This window comes from Tachyglossus aculeatus, chromosome 7 (assembly GCF_015852505.1).
Source record: "Tachyglossus aculeatus isolate mTacAcu1 chromosome 7, mTacAcu1.pri, whole genome shotgun sequence".
Taxonomy (NCBI): Eukaryota; Metazoa; Chordata; class Mammalia; order Monotremata; family Tachyglossidae; genus Tachyglossus; species Tachyglossus aculeatus.
The window spans coordinates 22,309,671-22,333,555 of NC_052072.1; the positions used below are offsets into that span (position 1 = coordinate 22,309,671).

At 45.0% G+C, this 23,885-nt stretch overlaps 1 non-coding gene across 1 annotated transcript; it reads right to left on the reverse strand.

Annotated features, from left to right (window-relative positions):
- Positions 1-1,128: 1,128 nt before the first annotated feature.
- LOC119931052 lies at positions 1,129-1,266 on the reverse strand. The gene has a single exon (XR_005451920.1). It is a non-coding gene; the product is annotated as a small nucleolar RNA SNORA7 (small nucleolar RNA).
- Positions 1,267-23,885: the final 22,619 nt, after the last annotated feature.

Genomic DNA, 23,885 nt, shown 5'->3' on the forward strand with positions numbered 1-23,885 from the left:
TGCTTGTGGGACTGTGGGTGGGGTAAATAAATGATTAAAGGGCACAGAAATCTGAAATGTGTGCGAGTCATTGTACCCTTGGATTCTTTAGTTGAAATGCTAAGCCATGAGAAGCAGCATGATTCAGCGGATAGATCACATGCCTGAGAGTCAGAAGGACCTGGGTTTTAATCCCAGATTCACCAATTGTCTGCTATGTAACCTTGGGCAAGTCACTTCACTTCTCTGGGCCTCGGTTACCTCATCTGTAAAGTGGGGATTAAAAGTGTGAATCCCATGTGGGACAGAGACTGCATCCAACCTGATTAACTTGTATCTAACCCAGTGTTTAGAGCAGTGCTTGGCACATAGAAAGTGTTTTACAACCTAACTGGGGGAGACAGGCAAACTCAATGATCCAGGTATCTGACTATTACCCTTGCTGACCTTCTAGGCTCTTGTCTCTTCCCACTTCAGTCCATACTTTACTCTGCTGCCCGGATCATTTTTCAAACAAAACTGTTCAGCCCATGTTTCCCCACTCCTCGAGAAACTCTATTTGTTGTCCATCCACCTTTGCCTCAAACAGAAACTCCTTACCATTGAATTTAAAGCACTCAATCTCCCTGGAATCTCCTACTTTATCTCATGATTTCCTACTACAATCCAGCCTGCAAACTTCGGTCCTCTAATGTCAACCTACTCACTGTACCATGATCTTGTCTAACTCACCGATGACCTCTCATATCCGGTAGATGATAAATCTTCCCACCTTCAAAGCCTTATTAAAAGCATATCTTCTCCAAAAGGTCTTCCTTAACTAAGCCCTCATTCCCTCTTCTCCTACTCCCTTCCGAGTCACCCTTGAAATCAGATTTGCACCCTTTATTCATCCCTCCCTCAGCCCCACAGCAGTTATATTGTTGTTGCCTTATGCTTTTGAGTAGTGTCCAACTTATAGTGACACCGAGGACGCATCTCCACCGGAACGCCCCTCCTCCATCTGCAATCATTCTGGTAGTGTATCCGCAGAGTTTTCTTGGTAAAAATATGGAAGTGTTTTACCATTGCCTCCTTCCGTGCAGTAAACTTGAGTCTCTGCCCTCGACTCTCTCTTGTGCCACTGCTGCCCAGCATGGGTGAGTTTTTACTTGTAGCAGATTGCCTTCCACTCACTAGCCACTGTCCAATCTAGGAATGGAATGGGTAGGTCTCTGCTTGACTCTCCCTCCTGTAGATGTGACTGGTAGAGTACTGAAAACTCTCCAGGTGCTACCCTGAGAGGCAAGCTAGGACCTACTGGTACTTAATAATGATGAAGTGCTTCCGAAGTGGCACGTGCAAATGATCATATACTGCTTAGAAGAGTTCCTGCAATGTTCCGAGGCACAGAGACTTTGAGCGACTTGCCCAGAGTCGCATGGCAGGCAAGTAGAGGAGCTGAGATTATATACCTAGTCATAATTTATTTATTTATATTACTGTCCATCTCCCCTTCTAGACTTTAAGCTCCTTGTGGGCAGGGAATATAGCTGCCAACTGTGATACACTGAATTCTCCTAAGCGCTTAGTACAATGCTCTGAAAATAAACATTCAATAAATATGGTTAATTGATTAATTGTTTGATTGATTACACACCACTCTGGACATTAGAGGGAAGGGGGATAAAAGAAACAGAATCCAATCCTCTTATGTGATACAGTCCACACACTACTGCTATTCCTTGCTTCTCTAAAGTATTTGGATTCAGCTATACCATCTGTACAACCCTCTAGGGAATCTGGATTTCCTCCCACAGGCAGCCCTTTTTCCTGATAATAGCACATCCATCTTTCAGTTTCTCCAAGCATCCTGATGCTACTAGCAGAGTAGAATGCTGGACTGGATGGAACCTGGTTCTGACCTACTAATGGCATTTCTTTTCCAAATTCTGGCCTCCACCTCTTGCTGCTGTGTGACCTTGGCCCTATCACTTAACTTCTCTGTGTCTCAGTATCGTTATCTGTAAAATGGAGATTTAAATATCTGTTCTCTCTTCCCTTTAGACTGTGAGCCCCATGCCTGGCAGCAACTGTGTCTGAACTCCTTATAGATCTACCCCACCTCTTAGTACAGTGCTTGATGCATATTAAGTACCAACTAATTCCTAGTGGAAACAGCACGGGTCTGGGAGTTTGAAGACTGGGTTCTAATCCCAGTCCTGCCCATTGCTTGCTAAACGACCTCGAACAAGTCACTTAATTTCTCTGTCTGTTATCTATAAAATGGGGATCACATCACCCTCTCTTCAATTCAGACAGTGATCCCATGTGGGACAGGGACAGTGTCTGATCTACTTGTATCTACCCCAATGCTTAGAGTAGTGCTTGACATATAGTAAGTCCTTAACAAATACCATAAAAAAATTGCAATTCATAGACCTTAAATAATTCAAAACCTTTTAATAGAGCATTTGTTAAGCTTTTATTGTCTGTCAAATGTTGTTTTAAGTGCTGGGGAAGATACAAGCAAATCTCACATTTTCAGTAGGAGGGAGAACAGATATTGAATCCTCATGTTACAGATGAGGAAACTGAGGCACAGATAGGTTTATTGGGAATATCTTTGGATTATTTTAAGTGAGACAAGAAGTAAAAAAAGGACTGGTGATTTTCTGAGGAAGGGAAATAACTCTAAGAAATCTAGGGTCATTTATTGAGCAGCTAGTGAGGGCAATGTCCTGAGCTAAGAAGGATAAGAAAGTTCCTCGTCCACAAGGAATTTGCACTTTAATGTGGGACACAGATATAAAATATTTACCAGCAGTAGAATCAGAAAAAATAACTTGAATGTTTAGTCATATATACATATATAGGTAAGTGCAGAAGATGGATATAAATAAATAAAAGAATAAGCGCTAGAGGCAGCTCGTGATTTGATTTGATTCTGGGTGCTGATAATTCCTTGGGAAAGGCTCAGTGGGGGAGGTGAGCTCTTTGGAGGGCTTTGAAAATGGGGAGGATTGGGGCCTGGCAGATTTATCAGGGAAACCTGGCTGGTGAACACCAGAAAATTCATTCAAATTCATTTGCAGAACATAGTAAAAAAATTTTAAGAATTGTCACACTTGTTAAGCACTTACAATGTGTCAAGAAGTGTGCTAAGCACTGGGGTAGATGCAATACAATCAGATAAGACACAGTTCCTGTCCCACTTAAGCCTCACAGTCTTAGTGGGAGAGAGGAAACTGAGACACAGAGAAGTTAAGTGTCTTGCTCAAAATTACACAAGAAGTAAGGGATTAGAACCCAGGTCCTCTGAGTCCTAGGCCCATGCTGTTTCCTATAGGCCACACTGCGTGTGCATGTGCAAATGTGCATTTGAACCAAATTAAAATGACCAGCCAATATGTGAGGAAGAAACAAAAAAGAGAGTTGACAGAAGTGGAGTCAATCAACCAACCAATCAATACCAATTAGTGGTATTTATTGAGCACTTACTGGGTGCAGAGCACTGGAACTAAGCACTTGGGGGAGTATAATTCAGTAGCATTGGAAGACAATCCCTGATTTCAAGGAGCTCACAGTCCAACAGTCTGATATTGCTAATCTAGGTTTCTTTTTTCTAACAAGACCATTCCTTACACTAAGCTCTAAACTCCTCGTGGGCAAGGATCATGTCTACAAACTCTACTGCACTGTACTCTCCCCAGTACTCAATACAATGTTCTGCACTCAGAAATCCATCAATCATAGTTATTGAGCCCTTAATCTGTGCAGAACACTGTACCAGGCACTTGGGAGAGTACAGCAGAATTGGTAGATGTGTTCCCTGCCCACAAGAAGCTTACAGTCTAGACGGGGAGAGAGACATTAAAATAAATTACGAATGTGTACCCAAGTTCTGTGGGGATATGTTGGGGTGAATATCAAGTGCTTTAAAGAATACAAATCCAAGTGTCAGGGCAAAGGAGAAGGGAGAGGGAGGAGAGGAAACGAAGGCTTGGTAAACACATTGACTGATTAAATCAACAGATTGCTTGTGTCTCTGTTTGATGAAAACTCCACAGTGGATATCCTTAGTCAGTCCCAACTGGAGAGCTCGGTCCAATCCAAGGAAACGTAAGTTGGGGAGGAGATGTTTACAAAACTGAGGGATCCCTGTTACCCCCAAACCCAGGCTCACAGAATGCCCATCTCTAGTTTTCAGAACTAATTTTTTATTAATAAATTTTACCACTTCCCTCCCTACTTTCCTGTCTCATAGCCAGACTAACACTGGAAAGTTGAGCATTTATTTTCATAGAGAAAAAGTACCAGTCCTACCCTTTCCCTCTGCTAGGTTAATAACTCAATGAATCATACCTATTGAGTGCAGGGCACTGTCCTAAGCACTTGGGAGAGCACATTAGAACAGAGTTGATAGACACATTCCCTGCCCACGATCTTACAATCCAGAGAGGAAAACAGATTTTAACATAGAATAATGAATTATGGCTATTTATATATGTGCTATGGACTGAGGGAGGGGTGAATAAAGGATGCAAATCTTAGTGCAAGAGTGACCTCATTGGGAGTGGGATAAGAGCAAATGAGGGCTTAATTGAGGAAGGCCTCTTGGAGGAGATGTGCTTTCAATCAGGCTTTGAAGGTGGGGAGAGGGATCTCTGTTGGATGTGAAGATGGAGAATGTTCCATGCCAGAGACAGGATGTGGGAGAGAGGTTGGCAGCATTTAACACATTCCTTGCTTTAAGAGTGAGGAAGGGAAGGAAGGACAGAGGGAGGGAAATAAAAAAGAAGAAAAGGAAGGAAAGAAGGAAGAACAGAGAGACAAGAGACAGAAAGAGGGAAGGGAGAGAATAATAATAATAAACATAATAATGGCACTTCTTAACTGCTTATTATGTGCCAGGCACTGTACTAAGCACTGGGATGGATGCAAGCAAATTGGGTTGGACACAGTCCCTGTCCCAGATGGGGCTCACAGTGTGAATCCCCATTTTACAGATGAGGTAACTGAGGCACAGTGAAGAGACTTTCCCTAGGTCACACAGCAGACAAGTGGCATAGCCAGGAATAGAGCTCATGATCTTCTGACTCCCAGGTTAGTGCTCTGTCCATTATACCATGTAAGGAAAGAGGGAAGATTAAAGGAACTGATGCGGGAAGGAGAAAAGAAGCAAAAATGGGAGGAACAGAAAGAAGGAAAAAGAAAGAAAAGGAGGGAGGACAAGAGAGAATGAAGGAAAAGGAGGGAGAGAAGAGGGAAGAGAAAATGGAGAGAGAGAGGAAAAGATAGGAGACAAGGTAGGGAGGTGGGGGAGAAGGAGACATATAAGGGGAATGGAAGAGAAAGAGGAAAGATTGGCAGAAGAGAGAAACGAAGAAGAGTGGAGAAGGGAGGAGGAGAGGAGAGGAGGCAGAAGCAGACCGTCTCAGGAGCTCTGTCCCCACTTAGCAAGCAGGCTGGCCGCGAAGGGCACACTCTGCTGATGTGTTCATTGGCGAGACCTGTCTGTACCGAACCGTGAAGGGATTTTTGGGGGGACATAACTGCTTCTCAGGAGGTAGCACTTCCTTATGTCAGGGGAGTCACTCTCCTCCTTTAATTGCTCTCACCTTCCTCTCCTCAAGGTGAAATCCCTCCAAGCCTTAGCCCTCCCAGGGTAAGGGCCAATTTGCATTTCCAAAGGCACTTTCCTCCTGTTCAGTCAGAAGGATGAAGGGAGAGCAAATTTGAGAAACTGGCAAGAGAATGTATAATATTTCAGTCGGATTGACTTGGGTCGGTGGTGAGAACGATCTGCCTTTAAGTCACTGCAAGCCCCAGGGTTCTTTTCTCCTGCCCCATATCATGCTATGCTGCTGTAATAACCCAAGTTAGTGATAATGAATTCTGGGATAGCCATAATGTAAAATAGCAGTGGTGATTAGGTAATTATCAAGTGTGAGGAGTATTTAACCTTAGCAGTGACAGACCTGTCTAGCATTACCTGATAGCCTGTATGCTCTTTGTAAATGAATTAATAATTTTAAAATTATACCATCCAAACTATTATCCCAGGAATGCAGTCCATGGGAAATGCCAATCACGAACATTTGTTACTCTTCGCTGACACCAATGTGCTCACTCTTCAAGGCAAATGTGCTTTCTGATTATTTGGGGCTGGGCTTGGTTTCTGAGCATTGCAAATAGCTCTGAATATTTGGGCAAGCAGATATTCACCCCGCCTTCGAAATGAACCACCCCACTGGAAAATGCCAGGAAGTAGTCTTTGGCCCTGGTTCATTTCAATTTTTTGTTTTTAAATGGCATTTTTTAAGGGTTTACTATTTGCCACACATTGTACAAAGTGCTGGGGTAGATGCATGCTAATCAGGTTGGAACATTCCATGTCCCACATGGGGCTCACAGTCAGCCCCCATTTTACAGATGTGGAGACTGAGGCACAGAGACGTGACTTGCCCAAGATCACTAGCAGATGCTTGGTGAAGAAAGGATTAGAACCCAGGTCCTCTGACACCCAGGTCTGTGACGTTTCCATTAATTATAGTTGTTAAGTCAAGTGGTTTAAACCACTGGTTATCCAACTCTCCCATCATGATGGTCTTCTCGGGAGAGCTGTGCATCTGACGGCCTGGGTGGTTGTTGTTGTTAAAAAGCTCCATATAAATGATGGTATTGATCATACACTTATTGTGTTCCAAGCCTGCATGAAAAGAAACAGTGTGGCCTAATGGAGAGGGCATGAGACAGGAAGTCAGAAGGACCTGGGTTCTAATACTGCCTCCACCACTTGTCTGCCATCTTGTCTCTCCCTTCTAGACTGCGAGCCCGTTGTTGGGTAGGGATTGTCTCTATCTGTTGCCTGCATGAAAAGAAACAGTGTGGCCTAATGGAGAGGACATGAAACTGGAAGTCAGAAGGACCTGGTTTCTAATACTGCCTCCATCACTTGTGTGCCTTCTTGTCTCCCCCTTCGAGACTGTGAGCCAGTTGTAGGGTAGGGATTGTCTCTATCTGTTGCTGAATTGTACTTTCCAAGCACTTAGTACAGTGCTCTACACACAGTACGCACTCAAATACAATTGAATGAATGAATGAATGGTGGGTGACCTTGCGCAAGATCACTACAGATCACAGGGCCAAGTCCATCCCATTATTTAGGTGCACTTTGCCTCATCCTGCCTCCTACAGGCCCATTCTGAATTATTTCCTGAATTGGGCCACTTACCCATCTCTTGAAGACCCAGAGGGAAAGTCACCCCCAAGTTGGGTTAAAAATAGAGGAGCTTTGTCTCTCATCCCTCTGGGTTCCCATCATGCCTTGAGGCCTCCACCCTTCCCACTGCTTGTCAGGGAAGCAGAACAGGTGCGTGATTCTCCACATTCCTGGCTGTGTATATCGTGCCTCCCTCTGAAGCACCGATACTTTCCACATCTCTGCCCAGGCATCTGTCACTCTTCCTCCTTCCCCTGCATATTATTAGCTCCCGTCCAAATCCCTCTGCCCAGCTTTGGAGAGCTGCTTCTTTTATTAGCCACCAATAAGGTATTAATACCTCCCTCTATGTGAAGTGCACTCTCTAACGATTGTCTTGGACATTCATTTAGTTGAATTTGATAGTGACAACACATTGACATTGGTAAGGTTAATGATCCAATACTTTATTTCACTGAACAAGTTGAACAACACTTAGTGCATTGATCCAAACTGTCCCACAAATCCGTCTTGGCTATTACTTTAATGGTGGCATGGCAATGAGAAGCAGCATGGCTCAATGGAAAGAGCATGGGCTTGGGAGTCGGAGGCCATGGGTTCAAATCCCAGCTCCGCCAATTATCAGCTGTGTGACTTTGGGCAAGTCACTTAACTTCTCTGTGCTTCAGTTACCTCATCTGTAAAATGGGGATTAAGACTGTGAGCCCCACGTGGGACAACCTGATCACCTTATATCCTCCCCAGTGCTTAGAACAGTGCTTTGCACATAGTAAGTGCTTAACAAATGCCATCATTAATATTATTATTATTATCTATGCCCTTTAAGTAATTGGCACGTACATATTCTCCTGGACCTGTCATTCTCGATTAGCTTTGGATTGAACTGTAAAGGATTACTCTTAGTTTTCTTTTATTCCTTGCATTTTTTCCACTAGCTCTTGAATAAAAATATGATTACAAGAGAGACGTGATGATCATGCCAGTCCAAGAGGAAAGTTAGTATGGATCGCCTCCCTCCATGCCCTGGAGCAGACCTCTTATCTCGGTACTTAGCTTATGATCCTCCTCTCCCAGGAAGCTTTCCCTATTTGATTCTATTCATTCTCCCATCTGGCAGTGCCATCTAAGATGACTCCTCCCTCTCAATTAGTGCTTGTTATTCCTCTATCTGAAAACAAATTTTGATAGGGTTGTCTTCTCTTCTGGACTGCGACCAGGGCTTGAGCCACTTCTATGGCTCATCCTCCTCATCTGAGACAAACGTTCAGCATTTCTATTGCTTTGGGTTCACCTGCCTCCCTTACCCTCTCACTGATGCTATCTTGGAGCTTTTATCAACAAGGAAATAACAGGTGCATTCATGGTCACGGTTGTTCCAAAGCATACCCTGGCCTCCATTTTCTAGACCATTATTCCCTCCAAAAACACACTTTTTGTCTGTAGTATCTTGTGTGGCCAAACTGTATATTTTAGCCTAAATTATTCAAACAATTGCTCTCCCTCTAGACTGTAAGCTCCTTGTGGGCAGGAAACATGTCTACTAACTTTGTTGAATTGTACTCTCCCAAGCACTGAGTCCAGTGCTCTGTACACAGTAAGCACTCAATAATTACCACTGATTGATTGAGCGATACACAGTCCCTCGGAGACTTGGGCTTTGACCCTCCTCAGGAAGGCACCAATGGCGCGTGGTTTGGGTTGCTGCCACCCAACAAAGTTTCCTGATGCTGAATGTGGGTTTTGTCCTTCTCTCTCACCTTCCCTTTCCTTTCTAAATTATCCTTGATTGGGCGGCATCTGTTCTCTTCATATCTGCATATGCTTCCCTCTTTAAATCTATATGCTTGTCTAGGAACTGCGTCCACCGAGCTGCATACAAATACACATCTGAAAGTTTTCTTTTCAAGTCGTCTGATGAAGCACATCCTCAGGCTCGGGTAGTGGAGAGTGGGAGGCAGAGATGTTGCCACTATTGAAAATACCAGGCCTTCCTGGAGTCAATTGTTTGAGAATTCTTTCTCTCCTTTTGGGTTTAAGACTGGTGAGACTGGTGGAGGCAGAGGGGACCTTAAGCTGTTCCCCTAGTGAAACCTGGGAAAGTGTGGCCTCATGGGTTTCTTGAATGCCTAGTGCATGCAAAGTACTGTACAAAGTGCTTGAGAGAGTACAATGTAACAATAAACATTCCCTGCCCACAACAAACGTACAGTCTAGAGGAGGATACAGACATTAATATAAATAAATAAATCAATTACTGGGTACAGCATAGGCTTGGGAGTCAGAGACCTGGATTCTAATCCCAGCTCCACCACTTGTCTGCTGAGTGACTTTGGGCAAACCACTTAACTTCTCTTTGACTCAGTTACCTTATCTGTAAAATGGGAATATGTCTACCACCTCTGTTGTGATCTCCCGAGAGATTGATTAATTGCTGTGTGCAGAGTGCTGTACTAAACACTTCGGAGGTACAGCATGGCCTCGTGGAAAGAGACGAGCCTGGGAGTCAAAGGTCATGGGTTCTAATTCCAGTTCTGCCAATTGCCTGCTGTTATGAGTTTTGGCAAGTCACTTAACTTCTTGGTGTCTCAGTTTCCTGATCTGTAAAATGGGGATTTGATACCTGTTTTCCCTCTTACTTAGCCTGTGAGTCCCATGTGGGACAGGGACTGTGTCCAATCTGATTAACTTGTACTTATCCCAGCATTTAGAACAGCGCTTGACATGTAGTAGCTACTTAAATTCCATAATTATCATGATTATTGTTACAATGGAGTTACTAGACAGGATCCCTACCCTGAAGAAGCTTATAGTCTAACAAGGGCGACAGACATCAAAATAAAATACTGGTGGGCAAAGCAACATAGTTTAGATATGCACATATGTCCTGGGAGGAGAAAACAGTTGGACTAAATACCTAGTGTGACCTAGTGGAAAGAGTGTGGGCCTGGGAATCAGAGGACCTGGGTTCCAATCCCAGCTCTGCTACATGCCTGCTGTGTGACAATGGGCAAGTCACTTACCTTCTCTGGGCCTCAGTTTCTTTATCTGTAAAATATGGATTCGATATCTGTTCTCCCTCCTACACAGACTGCAATCCCCATGAGAGACAGGGATCGTGATCAACCTGATTACTTTGTATCCACTCCAGAGCTTAGTACAGTTCTTGTCATATATAGGAAGCTCTTTAAGCCCTTTAGAGAAGCAGCATGGCTCAGTGGAAAGAGCACGGGCTTTGGAATCAGAGGTCATGGGTTCAAATCCCAGCTCCGCTAATTGTCAGCTGTGTGACTTTGGGAAAGTCACTTTACTTCTCTGTGCCTCAGTTCCCTCATCTGTAAAATGGGGATTAAGACTGTAAACCCACCGTGGGACAACCTGATCACCTTGTAACCTCCCCAGTGTTTAGAACAGTGCTTTGCACATAGTAATAAATGCCATTATTATTATTATTATTATTTAAGAGTTACCACCATTATTTAGGGGGTCAGGACTTTAGAGCATAGGTGACTCTGATGTATTGAAGTGGCATTAGAGGGGAAAAGAGGGTGGGGAAATGGACGATTAGTCAGGGAGGGCCTCTTGGATGATATGTTATTTTAGTAGGGCTTTTGTAGATAGGAAAAGTAGGGGTCTGTCAGGTGTGAAGTGGAGGAGAGTGCCTCAGGCAGGAGGGAGGGAATGAGTAGGAGGTTTGACAGTGAGAGAGATGAGAGCGAGGCATGGTGAGTATGTTGGTGTTTCAGGAGGTAAGTGTGCAGGCTGTGTTGGAGTGGGAGAAGAGTGAGTATGAGTGTGAAAGAGGTAGGGAAAGAAAAAGAGAGAATTGCTTTAAATGCCTTAAAGATGATAATCAGGCATTTCAGCTTGATGCAGAGAGGAAAAAGCAACCTTTTGAAGGATTCAGAGTGTAGTGTAGAAACATGTGCCAAACAACAGTTTAGAAAAATACAGGGATCTACATGGGCAAATTGGAGGTCTAGACACAAACTCTCCCCTCAACGTTAGGAGAAATTTAAGATAGAGGAGTTCTTTGCCAGCAACAGCAGGAGTAGTGATAGGAGTAATGTCAATCAATCAATGGATGGTATTTATCGAAGGCTTACTAATGGCTTGGGAGAGTACAACCGAGTTGGTAGGCACATTTCCTGCCCACAAGAAACTTACAGTCTTGAGTCCCATTAGACTAGTGCACTGTACTAAGTTCTTGGGAGATAAAAATATGCCAAAGACACATTCCTTGCCTACAAGGTGCTTAAACGTTAATGGGGAAAACAGACATGAAAGCATTTAAAAACAATAATAAAAATAATTGAATGTACAACTGAATAAATATAATTATTCATATTTTCTGTCTCCCCCTCTAAACTGTAAGCTCCTTGTGAGCAGGGATCATCATCCTCACTAATGAGGATGCCCCTTCAGTGCCAGAAGAGAATGGCACTCAGTTTTATTTGTCCAATGCCATAGCTCTTTGTTTTCCAGTAAATCCAAGCAATCTAATTGCCATGGTATCCCAGATAACAATTAATTTAATAATGTGTTCATTATCATGAATATCCCATTTACTCTATCCCCAACACCCACCTCCAGCTATTAAGCCTACCAGGAGACATTCCTTCAAGCCCTAGGGTAGCCAGCATTTAGGAACAACAAAACTAATGGTTCCTATTCTCACATTACATCAGTTCAGTGCCTGGTTTGGAAGACTCACGCTTCCGAAACAGGTCGGTCTTGTCTTTACAGCAACATCTCCGGAATACCAAAAATGGATTATGCCTGTCCCTTTTTGGGAATGTTTCCTGATTTCTCCCCTCTAACATCTGTGCTAAGCCACTTGGCCTGCTAACCGAGTCCTGCTAGCTTTCACCCCAAGTCCCCAGAATGCCAGTTGTTGGCAGTCATCAGAGTGCATGTCAGGAACTGACTGCACTGCTTTAAAAATGTTCCCTTTCTGTCCCTCTCCTTAGGTTTCCATCTCTCTCTTTAATCTTTCCTTTCCTCCTTCACTCTAACCTCGTCCCTGCTTCTCCCATCTCTGCTCTAAATTCCTTAGTACAGTATTCAACACACAGTAAGGATAGTGTGGCCTACTGGAAAGATCACCGGCCTGGGAGTCAGAGGACACGGGTTCTAATTCCAGTCCTGCCTCTTGGTTGCTGTGTGATCTTGGACAGGTTGTTTCACTTTTCTGACCCTCCATTTTCTCATCTGTAAAATGGGGATTAAATCCTACTCCCTCCTTCTTAGAATGTGAGGCCTATGTAGGACAGGGACTGTATCTAACCTGATTATTTTGAATAATCAGCTCCTAGTACAGGGCAAGGAACATAGTAAGCTGCAGATTACAAAGTCCTGGTGGGCAGGCATCATGACTGCCAACTCTGTTGTATCATACTTTCCTTAGAGCTTAATACAGTGCTCTGCACAAGATAAGCAGTGTGGCTCGGTGGAAAGAGCATGGGCTTTGGAGTCAGAGGTCATGGATTCAAACCCCGGCTCCGCCAACTGTCAGCTGTGGACTTTTGGGAAGTCACTTAACTTCTCTGGGTCTCAGTTACCTCATTTGTAGCATGGGGATTAAGACTGTGATGCCCCAAGGGACAACCTGATCACCTTGTAACCTCTCCAGTGCTTATAACAGTGCTTTGCACATAGTAAGCGCTTAATAAATGCCATTAAAAAAGTGCTCATTAAACATTGTTGATTCATAAGCACTATATAAGTATCATGCTTACTATATAATAAGCACTGGAGTAAGCACTGGGGATGATGAAAAATAATCAGGCCAGATGCAGTTCCTGTCCCACATGGGGCTCACAAAAGTAAGGGGGAGGGAGAGCTGGTATGGAATCTCTATTTTACAGATGAAGGAAAATGAGGCAGGAGAAGTTGAATTACTTGCCCAGGAAATGAGGATGGGGTCAGAGGCAAGGCCAGGAGATGGAATATTCAGGGGTTAGGCCTGAGGGGAGTCAGAAGTGAGGCCAGGGGTTGAAGAGTCAGAGGCTGAGACTGAAGGGGATCAGGGGTGAGGCCAGGGGGCAGGGGAGTCAGGAGCTAGGCCTGTGGGTGGGGTCAGGAGATAATATTGGAAAAGCAGGGATGACAGAAAGAATGTCAGAGAAAGAGAGGAAAGAAGATACAGAAAGAAAAAAGAAATGACAGGGGAATGGAGAAAGGGAAATACAAAATGCATGAGAATGGAGTAGCAGAAAAAGGAGATCAAGAGAGGGAGCCAGAGGGGATTCAAGAGGACAGGCAGGACCAGAGTGGATGGGGGAGAAGGTAGGAAGGGTGAACAGCTGATGGGGCGGCACAAACCAACTCAAGCAAACAAATCTAAGATTGGTGCTTCCTGGGGTTTCTTGTTCCTCTCAGCCCTTGTCACTGCAGCTACTGCTGCCCCTGACCCCCTATCAGCCAGAAAACGCCCCTCATCTGACCCCCTGTTGGCCCTGCCAGACACAGGGAACAGTAGGGCCCAGTCAGCAGTGGCAGGAATCTAGCAGGAGCGGTGGTGACAGCACCAGGGACATGGATGGCCAGTTACCCTGTTCAATACAGGACAATCTGGTTTTCAGTTGTCTTTTCCCTGCCCAGTAAGAGAAGCAGCTTGGCCTAGTGGATAGAGCCCAGGCCTGGGACTCAGAAGGACCTGGGTTCTAATCCTGGTCCTTCCACCTGTCTGCTGTGTGACCTTGGGCAAGTTATTTTACTTCTCTGTACTTCAGTTATATCACATGTAAGATAGGGATTAAGACTGTGAGGACAATGTGGGACAGAGACTGTGTTGAACCTGATTAGCTCATATTTACCCCAGCACTTACTGCAGTGCCTGGAACACAGTAAGTACTTAAATACCATAAAAAAAGATGCGACACCATGGATCTTTAGGTCAGTTACTTCTATTTTCAACCACCAGCCTGTCTATTGCTGTATTGTACTTTTCCAAGTGCTTCGTCTAGTGCTCTGCACACAGTAAACACTCAATAAATATGGTTGACTGACCGATTGACTGACTCTGCCTTGACTCCTGCCCCTGAATTCCATGGCTCAGAAGTAGCACCTGTGTTGACAGAGAGCTGGGTGAGGCTGGCAGTGGCTCTGGAGGGAGGCATGGAGCACGTCAGAGCAGCTCCAGGAAAACACTCTGGATAAAGGCAGACTGCAGCTAAATGTTCCTCAGGACAGGATTGCATTATGTTGTATACTGGGTGGAGCATAATGCAGGCATTCAATCATTTTTATTGAACACACTGTATGCAAATAATAATGATAATAATGATTATGTTATTTGTTAAAAGCTTACTGTGTCAAGCACTGTTCTAACTTCTGGGATAGATATAAGACAATCAGGTTGTCCCATGTGGGGCTCACAGTCTTAATCCCTGTTTTACAGATGAGGTAACAGGCACAGAGAAGTTAAGTGGCTAGCCCAAGGTCACACAACAGACAAGTAGCAGAGCCGGGATTAGAACCCACATTCTCTGACTCCCAAGCCTGTGCTCTTTCCACTAAGCCAAGTTTGCAAAGAACTTGGGAGAGTACAATATAACAATAAACAGACGTATTCCCTGCCCACAGTGAGTTTACTGTCTAGAGGCAGCATTTCTAGAGGCTGCATTTCATTCATAGTCACTTGCAGTCACGATCCCTTACTGGAATTGTCCTAGGTGCCCTGGCTCATCTGGCTCCTGATCTCCACTTCCTCTCAGGCTGCCATGGCCCCTCTCCAATTTCTTCCTTCCTAAACCCCTTCTCCCCACTCTGCAGGGAGGAAGACATCACCCAGTAGTCACTCGTATTCCCCATACAACTCCTCTACAGTTGGCTCATGTCTCAGTAGGCCTTGTTTTTTTTTTCTTTTTAGTTAAAGGAATGGCATCCCCACAAAACCTTAGTTTATTTAGGACAAGGATGTAGCTCAAAAATCCAGGGAGAAAAGACAGATTCTTTCATTACCAGACTAATGATAATAATAATTTGATATTCATTAAGCACTTACTATGTGCCATACACTGTGCTAAGTGCTGGGGTAGATACAAATCGGGTTGCACACAGTCCCTTTCCCACATGGGGCTTCACTGTCTTAATCCCCAGTTTACAGAGGAGGTAACTGAGGCACAGAGAAGTGAAGTGACTTGCCCATGGTCAAATAGCAGTCAAGTGGCAGAGCCAGGTAGAACCCAGATCCTTCAGACTCTCAGGCCTGAGATCTGGATGGACTACCTAGATTGGACTCCCAATCTTTGGCTCTCACAGCTCTTCTGCTTCCCATCCCCACCTCAAGCTATAATCCGAGGAGTCTCCCATCTTTCCCAGCAGTATCCTCAGAGGAGCTCTCCTCCCTCCTCTCAAGTGCTACTCCGGCCACCTGTGCTTCCGACCCCATTCCCTCTCATCTCATGAAATCTCTCGCTCCATCCCTTCTCCCCTCCTTAACTTCCATCTTCAACTGCTCACTCTCCACTGGTTCCTTCCCCTCTGCCTTCAAACATGCCCATGTCTCTCCCATCCTAAAAAAACCCTCTCTTGACCCCACCTCACCTTCTAGTTATCGCCCCATATCCCTCCTACCATTCCTTTCCAAACTCCTTGAATGAGTTGTCTACACGCGCTGCCTAGAATTCCTCAACAACAACTCTCTCCTCGACCCCCTCCAGTCTGGCTTCTGTCCCCTACATTCCACGAAACTGCCCTCTCAAAGGTCACCAATGACCTCCTGCTTGCCAAATCCAACGGCTCATACTCTGTCCTAATCCTCCTCTACCTCTCAGCTGCCTTCGACACTGTGGACCACCCCCTTCTCCTCAACACGCTATCTGACCTTGGCTTCACAGACTCTGTCCTCTCCTGGTTCTCCTCTTATCTCTCCGGTCGTTCATTCTCAGTCTCTTTTGCTGGCTCCTCCTCCCCCTCCCATCCTCTTACTGTGGGGGTTCCCCAAGGTTCAGTGCTTGGTCCCCTTCTGTTCTCGATCTACACGCACTCCCTTGGTGACCTCATTTGCTCCCATGGCTTCAACTATCATCTCTACGCTGATGACACCCAGATCTACATCTCTGCCCCTGCTCTCTCCCCCTCTCTCCAGGCTTGCATCTCCTCCTGCCTTCAGGACATCTCCATCTGGATGTCTGCCCACCACCTAAAGCTCAACATGTCGAAGACTGAACTCCTTGTCTTCCCTCCCAAACCTTGCCCTCTCCCTGACTTTCCCATCTCTGTTGACGGCACTACCATCCTTCCCGTCTCACAAGCCCGCAACCTTGGTGTCATCCTCGATTCCACTCTCTCATTCACCCCTCACATCCAAGCCGTCTCCAAAACCTGCCGGTCTCAGCTGCGCAACATTGCTAAGATCTGCCCTTTCCTCTCCATCCATACCGCTACCCTACTCATTCAAGCTCTCATCCTATCCCGTCTGGACTACTGCATCAGCCTGATCTCCTATCCTCGTGTCTCTCCCCACTTCAATCCATACTTCATGCTGCTGCCTGGATTATCTTTGTCCAGAAACACTCTGGGCATATTACTCCCCTCCTCAAAAATCTCCAGTGGCTACCAATCAATCTGCACATCAGGCAGAAACTCCTCACCCTGGGCTTCAAGGCTGTCCATCACCTCGCCCCCTCCTACCTCACCTCCCTTCTCTCCTTCTACAGCCTACCCCGCACCCTCCGCTCCTCTGCCGCTAATCTCACCGTACCTCGTTCTCACCTGTCCCGCCATCGACCCCCAGCCCACGTCATCCCCCGGGCCTGGAATGCCCTCCCTCTGCCCATCCGCCAAGCTAGCTCTCTTCCCTGCTTCAAGGCCCTACTGAGAGCTCACCTCCTCCAGGAGGCCTTCCCAGACTGAGCCCCTTCCTTCCTCTCCCCCTCGTCCCCCTCTCCATCCCCCCCATCTTACCTCCTTCCCTTCCCCACAGCACCTGTATATATGTATATATGTTTGTACATATTTATTACTCTATTTATTTATTTATTTATTTTACTTGTACATATCTATTCCATTTTATTTTGTAGTATGTTTGGTTTTGTCTCCCCCTTTTAGACTGTGAGCCCACTGTTGGGTAGGGACTGTCTCTATATGTTGCCAATTTGTACTTCCCAAGCGCTTAGTACAGTGCTCTGCACACAGTAAGCGCTCAGTAAATACGATTGATGATGATGATGATGATGATCTCTGCTGCCTCTTTCCTGCTTCTCCGAGGGCTCGCTGCCTCCTGAACTTCAGACATGATAGCCCTCTTCTTGGGATCTCCACTCATCCTGAAGATGGATGTTTAATACACTGCTCTGAACACAGTAAGAACTCAATACATTCCATTGGTGATGATGATAATGTGATCCCACCTACATCCTGCCTACATTTCTTTGTGCTCCAGATTCTGTATGTACCCACATAAATGCCTCCTTAGAGTAATTCTCCCTCACCCTCCCTGCCTTAGATTTTTGAGGAGAAACTATAAGTTTTGAAAGCTTTGATAGTGGTGTGCATTAGCGCAGGGAGAGGAGATAGGTTAGAACATGCTAAAGTGAAACATCCAAGCTCACCCAGAGGAGGGAGTTTCTTCACTAGGACAGGAAACTCCATGGTCTTCTTTTCTCCTGCTCCCTTTTTGCTAGTGTTAATTTGTAAAATACTCCCCCCTCCTTTGTTTTGGGGTTACATAAATTATGGAAAGAAGGGAGACAATAAGGTAAGCAAATGAAAAGCCTTATGACTTAGTGGAAGAGCACAGGCATGGAAATCAGAAGACCTCTTCCTAATTCCAGCTCTGTCACTAGCCCGCTTTATGACCTTAGGCATGTCACTTAACCTCTCCATGCCTCAGTTTCCTCATCTGTAAAATGAGGATTAAATACCTGCTTTTCCTCCAACTCAGACTGTGAGCCTAGTGTGGGATGGGGATTCTACGTGACCTGATTATCCTGTATCTATGCCAGTGCTTAGTACAAAGTAAGTACTTGACAGATACCATACCACAATGATTATTACTATGATACATTATTCAATCAGGCAGATCCTGTGGGGGTTGCATAGCCTTAAAGAAGGGATTAAAAACTCCTGGACCTCAGAAATCCTGATATTCTGCTGACTGTCAGAGAGCACAGCAGCAAGGAGGGAGGGAACACCTCAAGGTGATGAGTGATAACTCCAGGTATCAAACAGGGACTTGAAATTAACTGTGAAGTACCAGAGAGAGATGACTAGGCAGTGATTAAACTACAGTCCTCCAGTGGGACAGGATGTATTTTCTTTTCAAACCCCAGAGGTGTAAAAGGAGCCTTCATCAAAGGGAAAGAACTATGTTTTTTTTTTTTTGGCGTTTCCACAAATAATTCCTCTGGGGCCGTTCAGCAGACCCTTATTAGCTAATCCAGTCACCAAAGAGGCTTGACAGAATCTAATGCAGAGAGCTGCTAACTTCGCAGCTCAAAGGATTGCTTTCCTGAGAGTCAGATTTGAGCACTGTGGCGTTCCTTCCTACATCTTCTATGACCCATGGAAGCATTGTACCAGTTGAGCTCTCAGACATTTCATGCTTAAAATAGCCCTCTTTGGAAATGACTTCATTACTCCTCGAGCACAGTCCAGTCATCCCCAGTACTGTGAGGCGAGAAGGACAAGCAGAACTCTCTTCAGTCAATCAGTCGTGTTTCCTGAGTTCTTGCTATATAAGCCCTGACTCTTCCAAGTCAGTCAGTCAATAGTATTTATTGAGCACTTCCCTTGTGCTGAGTACTGTACTAAGCACTTGGGAGAGAACAATATAACAGACCACGTCCCTGCCCACAAACAGCTTACCGTCCAGAGGGGGAGACAGATATTAATATAAATAAACTACAGATATGTACATAAGTGCTGTTTCTTCCAGGAAGCATGAAGCTTTCCCAGGTCTTTTGGGCTAGGAAGAGATAGCAATCAAGTAAACCACCCACAGGAGGCGATCTGGTAGAGGCTGTGGAGGGTGGGGTGAAGTAGCAGTAGCAGCAGTAGTAATAGCATTTATTAAGCTCCTACTGGTACACAGCACTGAACTAAGCTCTGCAAAAGTGTATATAGGTGGGAATTAGATATCAATAAATGGTATTTTTTGAGCACTTGCTGTGTGTACTGGACTAAGTGTGTGGGAGAGTACAAGACAACAGAGTTGGTAGACATGTTACCTGTCCATAATTAATTTTACAGTCCGGAAGGGGAGGCAAACATTGATATAAATACATGTTACAGATATATACATAACTATTGTGGGGCTGAGGATGAGGGTGAATATCAAGCATCCAAAGGGTACAGATTCAAGTGCATAGACAATATGGAAGGAAGAGGGATTCGGGAAAAGGTAAAGGCCTCTTGGAGGAGATGTGATATAAGGCTTTGAAGGTGGGGAGAGCAGTGTTCTGTTGGATATAAGAGGGCATTCTTGTCCAGAGGCAGAATGGGAAGAGGGGTTGGCAGTGAAATAGATGAGATTGAGGCCAAGCTAGAGAAGAGAGGGATTCAATACATGTTCTTCCTCTCCCTTAGCCTGTGAGCCCCATTTGGAACAGAGTTTGTGTCTGATCTGATTGCATCTACCTGAGTGCTTACCACAATACATTAAGGGCTTAAAAATATCACAATTATTCTTGTTCACTCAAGTCTGCTACCAATGCAGTGACTTTTCACTCTTGGCAATCCCCAAGATTTTATGCAATCCAAAGACCCTGAGCTCATTTCAAACAGCAATGATCACATCTCCATTAGTCCCAACCTACAAAACCCACCAGCTATCTGAAACCAAGTCAACACGGCAACAAGATCATCCCAGGTGGAATGGCCTTTTCTTTGTGCAGTTAGACTGCCAGGGCTCATGAGCTCTACATTTAATCAGTCTGTGAGCAGTTGAGGACAATGCAGAAAACCCAACAACCAAACAGGGGTGGAAAGGAAGAGGAAGGAAGGAAAGATGAACCCGTAATTTCACATATGCAGCTGAGTCTGCCCCAGTCCCCACTTCCCACCATAGAATCCTTCCTGAAATTCCACCATTTTGGAACCTTCAGCACAACCAGCTCTTGTTTCCCTGCACTTCCATTATGACATGGAATTCTAATGCTGGAGCAGCTACTCAGTACCTCTGTTCAGTGGCTGGAAGTGGGTTGAATTGTAGCCGGCGGCAGGGGGTGATAAATGTAGCATAAGCTGCCTTTTCCCTGGCAAACTGCAAATTGCCTGAGCAGTGCAGCCCACAAAAGGTTCCCGTGGAGTGAATTTATCTTGTATTGTCGAGCCGAGGAGGGGAAGAGGAGCAACTGGGCATCCTATTTTTGCAAAGTCACATTCCATCTTGTTCAACGCACAATCCATGCACCTCTTAACAGAACCTCCAATGGAAAAATGCTCATCCTGAAATATAGTTCAGATAAAAGGATTTATTTGTAACAGTAGGAGTCCACGACCGTGTAAGCATTTCAATTTTAAGCCCCTCGCTCCTGAATAATAACAGGTTCCTCTGAAATGAATTTTCTGTCATCCAGTAATTCTGGGTGGAGAAGAATAGGCTGCAGAGCAGGAGAAACCAAGTCTGTCACTAAGATCACCGGCTAATTCAGGAGTAAGATGAAAGGATGCAACTCAAGGAGTGCCCACTGCCTTTTTTATGGTATTTGTTAAGCACTTACTACATACCAGGCATTCTACTAGTTGCTGGGGTAGACTCAAGCTAATCAGGTTGGACACAGTCTCTGTCCCAGGTAGGGCTCACAGTCTTAATCCCCATTTTACAGATGAGGTAACTGAGGCACAGAGAAGCAAAGTGACTTTCCCAAGGTCACTCAGCAGACAAGTGGCAGAGCCGGCATTAAAACATAGGTCCGTGATCACCACCTCCGAACTGTCAAGGTAGAGACGGGCCCAGATGAGTTCTTTCCTCATTGTTTAAAAAGACACCAGCCAGATTTTTAGAAGGAGTTTCCATTTTGGTATCATCCAGTGATCCATGAGCAATGGAGACAGAACAGATTAACTAGTTACCTTCCAAATGCCTTCAGAAGTAGGTCTTGAAGCAAATAGTGAATAGGAGCAGGATAGCCTAGTGAAAAGAGTATGAGCCTGGAGTCAAAGGACCTGGGTTCTATTCACAGGTCTACCACTTGCGTGCTGTGTGACTTTGGGCAAGGCACTTCGCTTCTCTGGGCCTCAGTTTCCTCATCTATAAAATGGATATTCAATGCCTATTCACTCCCTCTAGACTGCAAGCTAAATGTAGGACAGGGACTGTGTCCGACATGATTAACTTGTATCTACCCCAGTCCTTAGAACAGTGCTTGATGTGTATTAAGCACTTGTCAAATACAGTACTAATACTATTACTACTAATACTAATTTAAAAATCTGCACTCTTTGCTAGGTTTGTCTTTATCATCTAATTGTGCAATCAATCAAAACATAGTCTATCTAGAATAAGAATCGTCACTGGATTACCTTAAGTCACCAGTTGAATATAATTTTTTTTCAAACAATTTCACCTTTTCTTAATAATAATAATAATAATGACATTTATTAAGCACTTACTATGTTCAAAGCACTGTTCAAAGCTCTGGAATAATTACAGATCATTTCAACTGAGCATGTCAGCACCACCTAATAAAGGGCATATCTGCACCTTACTTTGACCCTGTACTAAACCTGCGAGCTTTCTTTAGCCCAACAGTTTCTGCTCATCTAACTCTGGCCTCCCCTTTCCCTTAATGTAATATAGAATTAAACACCTTAAAGAAAGGTTTGATAATAATTATGGTATTTGTTAAGCACTTAGTATCTGCCAAGCACTGTCTAAGTGCTGGGTTGGGGGGTGGGGGGGGGGGAGGATACAAGGTAATCAGGTTGTCCCACGTGGGGCTCACAGTCCTAATCCCCATTTTACAGATGAGGGAACTGAGGCACAAGAAACTTAAGTGACTTGCCCAAAGTCACACAGCCAATAAGTGGTGGAGCCGGGATTAGAACCCATGACCTCTGACTCCCAAGCCCAGGCTCTTTCCCCTGGGCCATGCTGCTTCTCTTATCCGATCATTATGACTATCTTTAGCAGAACTCTCTATTCGCACTCTCACCTGCATCTCCTTCCATCCTAAAAGCCCAAGGCCACTCAGTTCACTTCTCTGACTTCCATTTGGCCAATGCCTTCCTTCTCTCATCCTTTCATGTGGAATCCTGTGGCTTAGAATAGCTGCTTCTCTCCTGCATCTCTGTGCTCCAACTCGTGGTCATTTTGGGGTTCCTATCTTGGCTAGAAAATTGGCCTCTAAGAGAATTTGCTTACACGAGTCAGAGAAATCTTAGAAATAAAAGCTGTGATGGACATGAAGAACTCAAGAAGATTCCATCCCCTCTTGGATCAAGTCACAGGCAGAGATTCCAAATTTTCTTTTTGAGTATAAGGGTGGAATCCAGAGAGTGGAATTAAGGACTGGGTGGAAACTGTCTTCAAAGGCAGGTAATAAGCCAGAAATCCATCATTTTGGCTCTCTTCAGCCCTCAATCAATGAATCAATGGTATTTATTGAGTGCGTACTGTGTGCAGAACACTGTACTGAGTGTTTGGGAAAGAACAATCATAGTAACAACAATAATAGTAAGCTGTTATGTGCCTACTCATTCAACTGTATTTACTGAGTGCTTACTATATGCCAAGCACTGTACTAAGTGCCGGAATAAATACAGGAAAATTAGATCCCACGTGGAGTGCACAGAGTAAATAGGAGGGAGAACAGATATTGAAACTTCATTTTACAGATGAGGGAATTGATGCACAGAGACGTTAAGTGATTTGCCCAAGATCACACAGCATACAAATGGTGAAGCTAGGGTTAGAACCCAGGGTCTCTAGGCCATACTGCTTCCCATTGGTTGATGCGATCAATCCCCACAAGGAGTTTACAATCAGCAGTGGGAAACAAAGTAGATTACCGAAAGGGGAAACAGTAGAGTATAATAATATTTACCTAAATACTGAGGAGCTGAGGGGAGTGCCAAAGTGCATAAAAACAGAGCCATGATTGAAAACTCTTGGGTCTTGTCAGAGACTTTGCAGGAGCAAGTCTGGAGCCCAGCTCAAACATTTGTGGGGCTGTCACCCCCGTCTACTCCCACGAAAGGGCATCTAGGGATCACAGGTCAGAATGTGGGCCAGGCACAGGAAGACAGTCTATACTTCACTCTGCTGCCCGGATTATCTTTCTACAGAAACGCTCTGGCCATGTCACTCCCCTCCTCAAAAATCTCTAGTGGTTGCCTATCAACCTTCGCATGAAGCAGAAACTCCAACTCCTCACTATTGGCTTCAAAGCTCTCCCTCTCCTTGCCTCCTCCTTCTTCACCTCCTTTCTCTCCTTCTACAGCCCAGCCCTCACACTCCACTCCTCTGCCGCTAACCTCTTCACTATGCCTCGTTCTTGTCTGTTCTGCCATCGACCCCTGGCCCATGTCCTACCTCTGGCCTGTAATGTCCTCCCTCCACACATCCACCAAACTAGCTCTCTTCCTCCTTCAAAGACCTACTGAGAGCTCACCTCCTCCAGGAGGCCTTCCCAGACTGAGCCCCCCATCCTCTGCTCCTCCTCCCGTCCCCATCGCCCCCACTCCCTCCCTCTGCCCTAACCCCCTTCCCCTCCCCACAGCACTTGTGCATGTTTGCACATATTTATTATTCTAT